Raw genomic sequence first — 15,101 nt, forward strand, 5'->3', positions numbered from 1 at the left:
AGTGAAGTGCAGTGAAAATAACAACCACCACTCTGACCTCCACACTTTGACACTCAATGTTCTATTTCAATATCAGGCGATTTTTCTTATTGTAATAGTGTCCAACCTTCCATCTATTTTGTAAATCTATTATTTCCATTCAGGTTCATGGGGATCTGGAGTCTATCTGGAGCATGCACTGAGCGTCAGGCAGGACAGTTTGGTGGTTCATCATCATAGTGCTGAATCAGAGACAAACAAGCAGAGCCAAGCTCACACCTACAGGAAATTTACAGGATCCAATTATGGACAAAAGTCTTTATGTATGATTTCTCCAGGTGCTCATGTTTACTCCCACACTAAAAACACTGAGGCTCCATATAGACTGGACCAGAGCTAAAACTGTCATACTGTAACCACTGAGCCACTAACGTGCTCTTTACAGATCTGAGGTGGGGAAAATGTTTTCACCATATATTTATGAATAAGAGCAAAAACAACATCTGATTGTTCTTTTGCATTTAAGGCAAGCCTATATTCATTTTGCTGAACAGTGGCTACTATGGCAACAAGTATGGAACAATGGCAAAGCTGACAAAGAGACAAATTTACAGTTACATTTATTAAAACAAAGAGTGTGTTTACTTCCGTTTCAAACCATTGAAATGTTTCTCTATGATATGCTAAGACTGTATGGACAAATCCCCTCATGTACAACTGAAACAGCCCCAACACTGCCCCATTCACCGCTGCTTGAGTAACATTTGGGAAAAAAAACCCAACCTTTTATATGAAACTGCTCAGCCCTTCTAAACAATGATATTTGTGACCTGTTTTTCTTTTTTAAGATCTTCAGTAGAGCCTGATAACAAAGTGCAGGGTAGGGAAGACAGGAAATACTAAGAGACATTGTTGATTTTGGTCTTGTCATGGGAGTTGTTTAAAAGAGCGGTGTGTAGGATTTAGTAGAATCTACCCCCTCCTTCACCCCTCACTTTCCAATCGTGTAAAAACTTACTGCAGCCTTCAGGTAACATAAAAACAGTAAAAGCCCTCGCTAGTTGGTCCATTCTGCGCTACTGTTGTAGATATGAAGTGCTCTTTCTAAGCTGACAAAAACACTTAGTTTCAAGTCATTATACACTGGGCCTGTTAAAAACATATTTATTAATATTATATTCCATTTCAGCCAGCAGAACCCTACACACTGGTCCTTTAAATAATCTTATATACTGAGAATATTACACTTACTTTGATGAGACTGTGCTGGTCGCATATACCTGACAGAGGGAATCTCTGCTCACCAAATAAAATCCCAACTCCTCTTCCCACTCTGTGATAAAAGTGTTAAAGGCTCTTGGATTTGCCCACTCTCATTGGTCACACAGCCTGCCAGTGAACCGTGGCCTTTACTAATTGTAAACTCAATGAAGCATTCTTAAACAGATGCTGGTGGAACGGCTCCATTAGGCCTTACAGACGGCTGTCACCCACATATCAAAGCCATGAAAAGTCAAACTGTCATTATCACGCGTCTCAAACCACATCTATCCACCCGCCAATTTAATTCTTATTAAATGCACATTATAAGTGGAGATGGATGGTCTTGGTCGAGTGGAGTTACTGCTTTGGAAAGACTTTTGGTAGGACACACACTCGCAGGACTCGGCAGTAACACAACACTTTTTAAACTGAAGACCATAAAGTATTTATAAGCAGAAACATAAAGCTCATAATGTTGCTAGTGATGAATATTTACAGCTGTGGCATGAGATTTGAATGGATTTAATAGATAAAAGGTGGTCCAGAATGTGTGCAGACCCTCTGTGGAGAGTGACTGTGCAGGGAAAACAAAGCCGTGTCAGTCCTCTATTGCTCTGCCAGCTTGAGTGAGAGCAACTGCAGCTGACACAACAATTAGGCTTTGGGCTGTGTGATGCAGAGGTTATACCAAGTGACTCCCAGACCACAGTCCCTTATCTCTATGCAGCTTTATTTTTTATAAATGAGGGATTAATTATTGCCTCCAAAAAAAAAAGACGAGGAAGCTGCATTCAGAAGATAAATCTACTGTAGTTGTTGCCCCCCTGAGGGTCTCGTGGAAAAATAAAAAAAGAGTTGGGGATGGCGTAGGACGGTTTAGTAAAGCAGGAAAGTAAATAAAAAAGGCAAAACACAATTTAACTCTCATTTTTTCTTTAATTAGGAAAACCAAATAGAAACAATTACTGCTGCAAATTTCCCAACTCGCTGTTGTTTATGTTTAAATGATTAATTGATACGCTTTATAATATAATTAGCATGCAATTATCATTTTCAGCCATCCAAAAGAAATCAAACTGATAATAAACTGTTATGTTTACAATGTCCGGGAGAATTTGTGCTTCACCATCATGTCTTTCTCCTGTCCTGTTTGCATTTCCTCATACTGCATAAACCCTGAGTTACCTTTAAAAGGCCTTTTCATGATCTACCGTGCCAATAGCATTTCAAACAATCATGTGATTGTGACAAGGTGCGTGGCAATTCTCCCATGTGTGTGTAACAACAAGCCAGCTGCTCCTCAGGGATATTACCGCAGACAATCTTCCTTGAATATTCATCAGGCACCATCGCTGGCACAAGTGTCTGCGCACACACACACACACACACACACACACACACACACACACACACACACACAGATGATCATCATACAACAATGTTCCTCTGATCAAAGAGAGCTCATTATCTGCCCGTCGTGCTGCAGAGTTCTGCTGAAATAACCAATCAGTTGAGGCTTTCAGGGTTCGGTTCTCTTTCTGCCTGTCTCAGCACACCATCTCCTTTCGCTGGCAAAACTTGAAGCGAGGCACGTTTGATTCCCCTTCCTCTCACCAAATGTTGATTCGAGAGTCTGTTCAGAGAGGGGCCTTTGATTGCATTAACGATAAATGAGAAAGTGTGTCTGATTTATCTCTAGTGTACTTTGTGAGTCAGCTGCGATGAAGATTTCTGTCTGATAATCAGCCCCTTGAAACGAGTGGTCAAATCATTCCTCAAGATGTCCCATTTGATATGCGTGGGTTGGCATTAATGCATACGAGATGACTGTCAATTTCTGAGAAGTGAGAATGAGATTTGACCCAGATTATCCACTTTTGCAACTGCCTGAATTACAGCGATAATCACAGATGAGATTTGTCAATTGACCTCCACTCTTGTCAGACAGACCTGAGGCAGATCTGCTAATGATAACACCCACAGGGAGAATTTTGTGCAAAAGTGTGATTTGTGAATTGTTTTTTTTTTTCTTCTGCCATTTCAGTGACACACAGAGAGAGAGAGCAGTTTAGTGCTGCTTTGTTTCCATATTCAGTAGTTGAGATTCTGGTTGAAAGAGGATTAAAATAAAAGTTGCCGGATGAAGTCAAGATCTATCATCATGTCATGTGACATCTCATGTCTCGTTTAAAGGATATTGTAATAAATTGCGGAGAAAGGAATTTCATTTCTTCTTTCTGGAAATAAAAGTAATGGTATTTTGATGCACAATAAGACAAAAAGTCAAAAAGAGGATTTTGAGGTTTGATCAGTTTAGGTAAAAGTATGTGATTACTAGCAGAAGTATCAAAAGTAAAAAGACACATGATAAAGAATGGGACCTTTTTAAGAATGTTAGTTATTTACAGTATTCACAGTTAGCATTACACTTAAGGAAATGTATTTTACCTTTCACTTCACCAGGATACCAATTTATACTTGAGGGTCTGGACCCTATTTCGACTTACACTGGGTGAGATGTGGTATGAGGTATTCCATTCACGCTCACATTCACAACTGCAAGCAGTTTAGAGCTGCCAATTAACTTCACCTGGATTGTGCCAAAAAAACAAAAAAAACAAAGACAGTGTCGACATGGGGAGCATGCATACTCCACACATTGTCTCCACCAACTGCACAAGGAAAGCAAGCAGCTGCAGTCCACTTCCTTGTCTATACTGGATGCACCCTGCAGTTTAATCCACAAACATATTGATAATGCTCACAGCCTGAAACGCAATCAATGCAGTCATGAGGGCAAAACAACTTGGGCTGAAGTGACAAATGAAATGCTAGTATGCTATTAAACAGCCTGAGGAGCTATATTAGTAAAAATTTAAGTGCATCTTTTCTGACTGATGGGTGTGAAATGGACAACTGAAAAAAAGCATTAGGTAGAAGCAGGTGTTCAAAGCCTTCAAGTTCACAATACATGCTATCTAAAATCTTACTATAAGGTCTGTAATTATAGTTGTTGTTTTTTTTGTTTTTTTTTACATTAATTATGCATTAGAACTAGAGATTGAGGAAGACGCTATATGAATGTGTCAAGTCAATAATTACAGATCATGAAGGAGGATAAAAGAGGAAAAACTTTAAAGGCTATTTGTAAGTTTTCTCTGCCACCTACCAATTTAAAAGGGGCTAGCTGGTTAGCATGCTAACTTCAGTAGAAGAAGTGAAAGAAATAGAAGAGAGAGTTAACACTGGCGTTGCTTTCCACCACTGGATGTTAATGAGAAAAGGAATGAAGGTTGATGCTGAACCCGCAATGCCTCTTCTAGACTGGTAAGTAAAAAGCTATTAATGCTAACGTTGAATACGTAGCAATAGCAAAACTCCCAAATAGCTCCTTTAAGTAAATAACCTGCTGAAAAATGCAAATGATGAAAAATCTGGTCAGAGAAACTTAGTCGCCTGTGCTCTGAACACCAGGTAAAACATATTGCTGATGTTTATTTGTCTGCTTCCTCTCTAATTTAGTTGATACTAATCAGCTCCTGCTATCTGGATGTAAAGGTTACAAATAACCACATGTACAGGAAAGAGAGAGAGAGATTTAGAGTGACGTTTCATGCACATGCACAGGTTCAGCAGTGAGATAAGAAGCTTAGGAGCACAGGATAACACAGACTAAGATATTCACAAACATCTGAGTGTGCATGAGGTTCTGACACTTTCATCATTTTCACAGGTTCTGCACGTTTCTGAGCAGCAGCGGGGCCTAATCCTACATAAACATCGATCTGGTGTTTAACATTACTGCAGGCTTTTTCGGCTACTCTTGACTGATCTTACTCCGCTTGAAACAGCAGACTTTTTATTATTGTTTATTTGCCTTAATTTGCTGTTATTTTCCCAGTCCAGTCAACTAATGGTTTTCAGCATTCTCCCAGAAGCAGATCCCTCCTAGGGTGTTTCAAAGTAATTTGGTTCCACCTGAGAAGACACACATGCTTTCTCAAATGCAGAATCAATATTAATCGACTTTGGCTAGATGTAGATGTTGCAGCCTGGAGATAATATTTTAGGTAGGTTGAGGTGTTTGGACAGTGTTGTTGTGGTCACTGTCAGGGTTATTGATGACCTTGAGAGGGTCTTTTTCTCTATGTTTGTGTCTTGTTCATTTTCTCATTCCCCTCCAAGAAATTCCCGCCGCCGCTCCATCATTCTGAAAATTTCCTCTCAGTTTCTTTGTCTTCAGGCCCATATCAATAACCTGAGAAGGACTGAACAAATGCAAGACACGCTGTGGCTCATATTCAGCATTTTCAAGGGTCACGTTAGGATCTTGTAGATAGAATATCGATCAGAAATGATGCTTTGATTACAAGTTAACTGCTGCTCGAATGACTTCTTCCCCTAATCAATCTTTAAAGACTGTGTGGACGTGTTGATGGGGTATCTTACAGAATCCACTGCTCAGTGAAGTGACACATTTCCCGGCTACTTGACTGTATCTGCAAATTGCATTTTTTAAAAATGTATTATCAGTGCTGTAGAAAAGAATTTGTAACTGTGTCATGTGGTGTGCAATTTTACTCTTGACTGCCTCAGATCAAATATTTAAACTTTTAAAGAGCTAAGAAATAACAATTTAGAATTGTTATAATTGAACTATTGAGATTAAAATTAAATTAAATCTCATTATCAATTTAATCATTTTGAGTTTTCCTACAGGAAGTTTAAGACTGCAGTATTTCAGATCAAAGGATTTCCATATCATGGCTAAACTTAAAATGTATATAACTGTCTGTAAGTATCTTTGTACGTATCTGGAATATCTCTTTCTGTTTTAACTGAATTTGTGATGAACTATTTCTCATTCAGAAATATATGCAGTGGAACTGTGTCAATGTTGAGCCTCGGCTCTGATCTCAGACCAGCACAGTTAAGGTCATGGTCCTGAAATAAAATTCAATTCCTCCCCCTCAGTTCTGCTATTGACTTTTTGTTATTTTGGGTGGTCACACTGGATCTATAACATTGTTGGCTGCATTTTTCTAATTCCTGAGGATAAATTGCTGAACACAAATGACACAGTGTGATAGATAGAAGCCTCAGATTTTAAGATTTTCTTTCCAGCTACTGAAACATCATCAGTAGACATTAGGTTTGGCTTCTTTTTTTTTTTTTTTTTTGTCCCTACAGAGGCAAAAAGGAAAGGCTTCTTTATGGACTTGGGATTTTTGCGCAGAGTGTTCAAAAACGATCAATGTTCGGCTCAGGAAGAAATTCATCATCTGACAGCAGCTTCAGCGGCTTCAACAGCTCACAGCGCTGTGCAGCCAAACGAGATGTTGTGTTTTGTGTAACAGGCGGGCGTGACCTGTCTTCTTCTATTCTCAGGAACCTCACACAATTGATCTTTCTTACATGGTCACTCTCATCCCTCTTTTTCCTGGAAACTATTGATGGTCATCCTGGGAAATGTAGGACTTCACTAACCCAGGGAATCAGTTAATACGGCTTCTCATTACAAAATAGATGACTTAACTGAATATCACTTGATGAAATGTAATCTTCTCACCATATTCTCAGGTGGATTTCTCCCCCCCCCCCCTTTCCTTCCTTAAGGGCACCTTTGTGGAAACGTTAAGAAGTAAATAAAGCTTTCACTCACTCACTTTTATTCTCAGCCTGCAGCAAATGTGAAACGATGATCTTCTGGTTACAAGCCCACATTTCTAACCTTTAGACCTGAGATTTCTAGGATTTGTGAACTGGCAGGATTTTTTTTTTCTATTTAGCATATCACATAGCCTGGAGCAACACTTCCAGCTAACAAACCACAAAGAGAGTTAAAAATTCTGGAGAAATTTAGGCTTTCAATTGCCTCCTGGCAAATTTATTGTCTCATCGAGGCTACTTTAGAAGAAAACATCAGCTAATAAATGATGAAATTATCAAGGCTAATGTCCATTCCCTTCATTGCTTATTGTATGTTAGCCTACAAACTGATGTTACTCGCACTTCTTATTTCAACACTACACTAATCGCTGCATGAATTTGTTCCGTATGTTCACCCACCAGTCATTTAATCCAAAAACACAAACAAATCAATTAAAGCTTCTTTTTAACTTCAAACTTTCTGTGGTAACTAATCTAATATTTTAATGTTTCTAAGAGATTACAGCTGTTGCCGTGGTGCCACATGTTTTCAGGGGCGGAAACTGTTGATTGATGAGAGTGATCCATTCACAGGCCTCTCAGTACACCCAGCACATATAGACAGTTGAGGTTAGACTCCCGTCACTCAGCAGTTCCACTTCCATTACTTATTCAACACTCCAGCATTTGGCTGGTGCAACAGAGAGGGGGATGAACACAATTAATGAAGCTATCTCTTCAGGATTAAGCAGTGCAGCACACACAGCTTTCACCACAGACGCCAGCACCTTAAATGGATTCCCGCTGTATAATGTTCCAGCATCCTCAAAACTCAGCTCATGTTATCTCAGAGGAAGAATGTCTGGAGGATATACAGTTTCTTCTGCCCTTCAGGCTAAGCTTATTTCTCTGCATTTGTTTCAAGATGACTCAGTCAGCACATAACGCCGAGCCGTCGCAGGACACTCAGAATTGGTGGGGTAGAAACTCGCCGATATTGCAACAATCACAGGAATGTATGAGTTAGGTGAGATGTAGCCCTGTGTTCACGCTGTTGGTGTGAGATAAGACAAGGCCAATTTCATATTTCTACCCTGTCGACAGCGGCTGGCGAGTTTTCTTCGTGCTGTACGGTTTGGCTATTGCTCATGTGTCAGATGTGGATTCCACTTGGCAAGATTCACAAACTTACACTTCACTTTCATTTATGTCTGGTTGCTTTGCAAAACTCTGCTTTATAAACTGCTAGAATATTGATATCGACATCTTTCAAAACTTCTATTGAGAAGAACACTCAGAAGAAAAAGTATGAAAAGATCAGTTACGTAGGAAAGAATCTGTACGTACAACATGTTTAGAAACTGAGGACTTCAGGCACATCGATACCCAGGATGTGTTATTTTGTCATGCTTGTCATCTCCATCTGTCTACATGTCAAACTTTGATGGGCAGTATCACTATGTTCCCACGTAGATAAATGATAACAACCATTGAGAACTTCATCTGATTATGTTATATGTTACCATATATTTTTTACTTTTCTCTTATTATTTATCTTCTTCAATGACTTCATCATCCTTTGTCTTTTATTTTTTGTTTTACTTTTGTCTTGTGGTTTGTTGATATTAAGAGTTTCCATCCTATTTTCAGTTTAATGCACATTAGTGACAAAATGTGAGATAATAGTGTCGGCACGAAACACAAACATAATAAGTTTACAATGTTGTAAAACATAGAAAGGATGAAATGTGCATTAAGTCACACTTTCTTTTGATTTTCTGGAAATTGAAATTTTATATATATATATATATATATATATATATATACATTTTTATAGACTTTATTGGGAAGAGGACTTGACTATTGGCTTTACACATTAAAATGATAGTTCGGGTGATGATGGTTAGTATATTGGATTGTTTCAGTGTGCATCTTATAAAAGTGTCTAAAACACCTTTTGTTCTGCTGGCCCCCGTCCACAGTAGCTCATTGCTCTGCTAGTGTGCTATGTTCCCTGCTGAGTCTCGTAACCGGCAGCGCAGTGATCTGAATCTACTGCAGGTAATACACTGATTATGCATGACTACCTCACACAACCCCATGTCAAATAACCTGAACTGTCTCTTTAAGTGCTGACCATCCCAAAGACCCCACTGCTGTAAGTGTAAGCACAATAATAATAGGAATTGCAAAAGCAATCTTTTTCCTTTAAATATTTTATCCGACCTTATTAAAAACCAATATGTTTGTAACAGTGCTGAAGTGGTAACACAAACTGTGCTTACACATGAATGATGAAAATGAAGCATTGTTTTAACACTAAATAAGGAAATGGTTGGTTTTAAATGTTTGTTTAAAAGTGTGGGCCAATGCATGAACAAATATATATTCATTTTATTTGCCAACAGTCACTATTTCACAGTCTGTTGTTGTATTCGACAGAGTAGCTAATTAGTCCTCAGAGAGGTCCAGCTCCCTTTTAAATAAAATTAAAATTTTAACATGAGACATGGAAATAGACTCATTTGGATGGCTGCTCTGTAATGGACCCTGAAACATGCCATTAGTCCAAAATCATGTTTAATTCTCATAAAATCAGTAAAAGTACCAAACTGATAAAACAATGTTAAGTGTGTCTTTTGAGCAGTTAAGGAGGGCATCAGGTCTCCAGGGGCCAAAAAACAGAACATCAGGGTTAAATGTACTAAACTGTAAATTACACTGAATCCTATTTCAATGCAAATGAATGCGATGCATTTTTCTCACTTTTGCATCACACACAGCAGTCTAGTTAAACCCATGTAACAGCTCGTCTCTTAAAAGCAGAGAGAAAAGATCAGCTTCAACACCTGCAAATAATCTTAACAACCCCACACAGCAGATGGGTTAAGCATTTGATTTCCATCTATAATTACCTCCAGGGTGACAGTTGCCAATCCTCTGTGTATTGTAAATATAATCTTTGTAAGCATGTTTGCGTGGATTCTCCTTCCCGTCAGAGAGGCTTTTGAGAGTGCTCCACACACCTGTCTTTGAAAACTTGTCACAGAGCTCGGCAGCAACAGTGTTTTCCCAGCTCAGTGACAAGAAAAGAAATCATTTCACATTTGATTTAGTATTTATGAGCGCATCCTTTATTTATTTATTTTGATCAGTGCGTCCCTTTTCATGCTGCCATCGTTTTGTATGTCAGAGATCCTCAAATCGCATCTCTGGTAGACATTACACTGTAGGTCTCCAGTCCTAGCTGATACTCAGGAAGTCACGAGTGTAGTCGGTGAAATCTCAAATGCAGCTGCAAACTGGAGCAAAATGTTATCGCATTCCCTCCATCGTAAGCTCCATTGTTGTATTCATCAAGGATGGAAAATTACCCCCATTGTGGTTAAATGTAATGGAAATGGGAAAACCAATCTATAGCTGTTGTGTCCTTCAGCTCTGCCTCAGCACAAATAGCTAAATCTCAGCAGACACCGTGAGTCTTCAGCGGACAGCACCGATTACATGTATGACAGAGCAGGTAATGGACATGCATGGTGTTTAACTTCTTCTATGGATGCCTGCGAGCTGTTGTGTTTGTTGATTGTATTTCTAATGAGAAACACATTCCCCTCAAGAGAGGTGGAGCTGGCCGAGACAATACTCACTGAAGCGGACCACATCCCTGCCATTCACTCGTGCGGTGAGATAAGCCTCCGAGTGTTGTGATTGGTGATGTGGACGCCAGCAGGAGATCTCCAGGATTACCACGTCTCTCTGTCTTCTCTTTGAGCTGACCCAGCGGGACCCCGGCAAAATGGTTTGATCCTAAACCCCGCACCCCTCATCACTGCTGGTCAGTCCGTGTTACGGCCTGACCTCCGAGCAGAATCTCAGCGGTACAGTGGGACGTGCGGTAAAGCTGCTGGGAAGTGCAAGGACAGGGCCTGAATTACGGTTGAAACAGCGAGAGCCAATCGTATTATTTTCAACACCGGCGCTCGTGGTTTTGTTCTCCAGGATACACAAAACATGGAGGCATTTCAGTATTTCTGGCACATATCGAAACCTGCAGAGATGCAGTCAGAATTGATCCCTTGCAAAGCTTTAAAAGGCATGATTTATTTATGATATGACAAACTTATCTGAGCAAACTTTTCCAAGAGGCTCATAACAACTACAAGGCACAAAGGATTAGAGAAGTATACAATCACAACTCATTGTCAGGTGCTCATCTAATTCTATGTTATTTCTGGCAAGAGAGCCGAACAAAGTGTCTATTTATTAAGACAGAAGACAAATCACAATAAGCAGATAGAGGGGGAATGATCTCTTCAGCTTCACAGGAAATCACTAAATGAGTTCCTTTAGAGACAAGTGCGCTTGTTTGGGGAGTTCAGAACAAATGAGCTGCAAGTGCTCATCCAAAAAAATCAGTCAAGATGCTCCACCACATTCACATCCAGTCCTCTATAATCATACCTTTAAAGCCATTATGTGTATATTGTTTATGTGACTAGAAGCTTTCAGATTGTTCTGATGGCGGGCTTTGTTTGAACAAAAACCGAGACGATCCTGGTGAAAACTGGTGTAGCATGTTTGTGGTTTTTAGCCCGTCTAACCCTACATTTGCACTCCTTGCAACTGGTGAATTTCATCTGTGTCGAATTTTATGAAATTACACTGCGACTGATTTTTTGTGTTGATTAATCTGACGATTACTTTTGATTATCTTAACGGTAAGTTGTGATAATTTTAGTTAACTTTTTGTCAATGCGGAAAAAAGGCAAAAAGGGCCCAGGGTAAATATCTAGTTCTATCAACCCAACAATCCAAAAATATAGAATTTACAATGAATCAAAACAATTGTTAAATTATCATAATTTTTTTTCCTTTATCAAACATGTCATCCTCTTTGAGTTATGGTGGCTATGCCTATTAGTGTGTCAGGCTGCAGCTAACAATGATTTCCATTGTCATTCAATTTGATTATTTGTAGATTTGTATATTAATCATTTGGCCAATTAAATGACACAAAAAGCACCAATAACAATCATCTTCAAATGTCTTTTTTTGGTCTGACCGACAACCCAATACCCAAAAACAAATCATTTTCAATGACAGAAAACAGCAAATCTTCACACTGGAAAAGCTTTAAGCAGAGAATGTTTGATACTTCTCCTTCTTCTCCAAATAATCAACAATTATCCATTATCAAAATAGCTGCTGATTAATTTTCTGTTGATTAACTTATTGATTAATCAATCCAGTTCTAGAATGCACCTTCTGGAGACCAGATCATTGTCTTTACCTTTTCTTAAGGAAAAAAATAAACATTACAGTGCTGTGATCCCATATGACTGAAGGATGTGCAAGGTATTTGAAGGAGCAATATCCCAACATACATCTCTTTCTCTTCTGTGCGAGCCACTGTGAGGTGTAGATTGAAGCTCTGTTGCTGCTGCGTGTCGTCTATTAGCTGAAAAATATCCACCGATCGCACATTCCTGCTGCATGAATGATACTCTCCGACAACCGGAGGATCACACATTCATCTAAAGGCAATATCGAACTGATTCTACACCTTATTATTCAGACCCCAGCGGTTTGGGGCCGACATGAGATCTTTTTTTTTTTTTTTTTTTTTTAAAAGATGTTTGATTTTTTTTTTGGGGCCCATTCTGACTTGCTTGATGTAGTCTGAAGCATTTCATGAGGGCTGGACCACAGATTGACCAGTAAATGGAGAGTTTTGCTTATAGCTCAGCTCTGTCTTTACAACCTGATATAAAGTCGGCAACAGACGCCCCTAACGTCTGCTCAATCTCGCACTTCTTTTTATCATCGCTCGTGAATAAGTCCCAGAGATGTTTGAAGGCCTTCACTTGAGGCAGCGACTCCCCCTTTACTACTTGTGGATGATGCTGCTCATTCGGTTTAATTTGACCTCCGGTGAGCTCCGATGTGCACCGGAGCAATTTCAAGCTTCAGTGTAAGATGAAGATCAGCACCTCCAAGTCAGAGAGCGTGTTGCTCAGACCTCTGTGTGGAGGAGTGTTATTAAAAGCAGCTGCTCTGGTTAACAATACCAATTCTGTCTAAGTGCATCCTTTCAGCACATAAAAAAAGATTTTGCATTCATGTCACACAGTGGATTATATTATCACTGCATTCTGAAAACAAGGCAAAACTCTTCATTAATCTGAACCTGACACTGCAACTGATGTTATCATTTTAGCAGTTATTTAAAATGTTCAGTCTATAAAATTTCAAAAGACCGTGAAAAATGCCCATCCTAATTTCCCACAGCCAAAGCTGATGTCATCAAATTGCTTGTTTTGTTCAACCAACTGTCAAATATCCAAATACAATTGAATTAATAACATAAATCAGAGAAAATAAGCAAATCCCCATATTTGAAAAGCTGGAACCAGAGAATGTTTGTCAGCTTTGTTTAATTAAAGACTTCTATCAAGATTGTTGTTGATTCATTTTCTGCAGATCTACTGGTTGATTTATCACCACATTAGGTTATGCATTACAGCAGACTGAATCGGATTGGTTAGTCTTTATTGTGTCGGAGGGGCAATTTGGTTTGTAGACAGCAGTCAACACAACCAATACACATCATAAGTCACATTTCAAAAAATACATTAATCAATTACAATGATACAGTAGATGTTGTCATAATAAAGTTGCAACGAGCTACAGAAGCACCAAGAGTCCATCAGAACTCTGTTAAAGCATGTGTGCAATGACAGCAAGGCCTACAGCTTGTTTAACAACCCACCAGCTGAGGGAACAAATGATCTCAGCTATCTGTTTGATTTGACCCTCCCAGGGAAAGTGGATCTCCTCCCTGAGATTAGAAGTCAAGATGCTACATGAAGAGGGGGTTGAGGGTCCAGGATGGCCTTTGCCCTCTGACTGAGTCTAACTTGATAAATATGGCCAATAGTCTTTTAGCAAAGTTTAGCAATCTTTCACAAATCACTGGAAAAGTTAAAAGTGAATCAATAAAAGATGAGAGAAACATTTTGAAGATCAGGTATAACTGATCCCCAGTTACACCGCTCATATAAACCGCATGCACTGAACAGTCTAAGCACACTGCATTCCTGTTTGTCCGGTGTCAAGGACTGAATGGCAGCTACCTTTTTACAGTTTAATAGCAGAAAAAAAGGGGAGGTGTTGATATATGGTCTAGAGGATCACAAACTACAGATACAGTCCTTCCTCCATTCACTTGGTTCAAAGAACCCTGGTGTAATTTTTGATATCCACTTACCCTTTGAGCAGCGTAACAGAAATATCATTTTTTATCAATCAGTTTTTAGTAATTAAGAAACATCTCCAAGATACACATGCTCAACGTTTCTGACACAAGACAATTCATACATGCTTTTATATCCTCACGCCCGGACACCTGTAGCTCTGTCTTTACCTGCTTAAACTCCATCTCCTACGGTTGCACAATTACAACTTATCCAGAACATCGACCCCCTTTTAGCATCACAGGACTTGTTGCCCATTAAGCTGAGCATACATTTTTAAGTTTTATTAATTGCCTACAAGGACATCCAAGGTTTGGCTCCAGAGTATGTTAAACGCCTTACAGCTGACACAGGGCTCTACAATCAGCTGATCAAACACTTCTAGCTGTCCCATCAACCACAAGGGGAACACCCTTCCTCTCAGTGTGAGATCAGCAGACTCCACAGCTGCTTGTAAGTGCATCCTTAAGACTCGACTTCACAAGAAGGCCTATGTTTAACAATGCTTTCCTTCTCTATTATTACACCACTTTTGTATTTTCTCATTTTATTTAATTTATTTCGTTTTATTGTGATTACAAATCTAAATTGTGCTTGTTTTAGTACCATCTGTATTTTTATATGCACTAACACATATTTTGCATTTTTATCTGTTTTGAATTCAGTTTGGTCTTTCATTAGCAATCTGTCCACTTTATACGAGATTATGTTTTATATTTGCATCTTATTTGTCTATATATGTTCTATTTGCTTATTTTGTATTGCACTAGCACTTCCATTTGTTTACGTATGGGGTCACTGCTGTTTCATATATGTTTTAAATATATAATATACATATTTTATATTCTAAACTTTGTATGTGTTACAGGGGGGCTCACATGGGGTATGATATTTTAATGTTTTACTATGTGAATCCTTTGACTTGGAAAGGACTTTGCGCTTGAAAATGTTTAAAAA

General features: G+C 39.0%; 1 long non-coding RNA gene across 3 annotated transcripts in view; it reads right to left on the reverse strand.

The window, feature by feature from the left end:
• Positions 1-15,101, reverse strand: part of LOC111654059 (uncharacterized) — a 90,480-nt gene that overhangs the window by 27,739 nt on the left and 47,640 nt on the right. The window lies entirely within an intron of this gene.

This window comes from Seriola lalandi, unplaced genomic scaffold, assembly GCF_002814215.2.
Source record: "Seriola lalandi dorsalis isolate HSWRI2012SDOR001 ecotype SW California unplaced genomic scaffold, Sedor1 jcf7180002054257, whole genome shotgun sequence".
Classification (NCBI taxonomy): domain Eukaryota; kingdom Metazoa; phylum Chordata; class Actinopteri; order Carangiformes; family Carangidae; genus Seriola; species Seriola lalandi.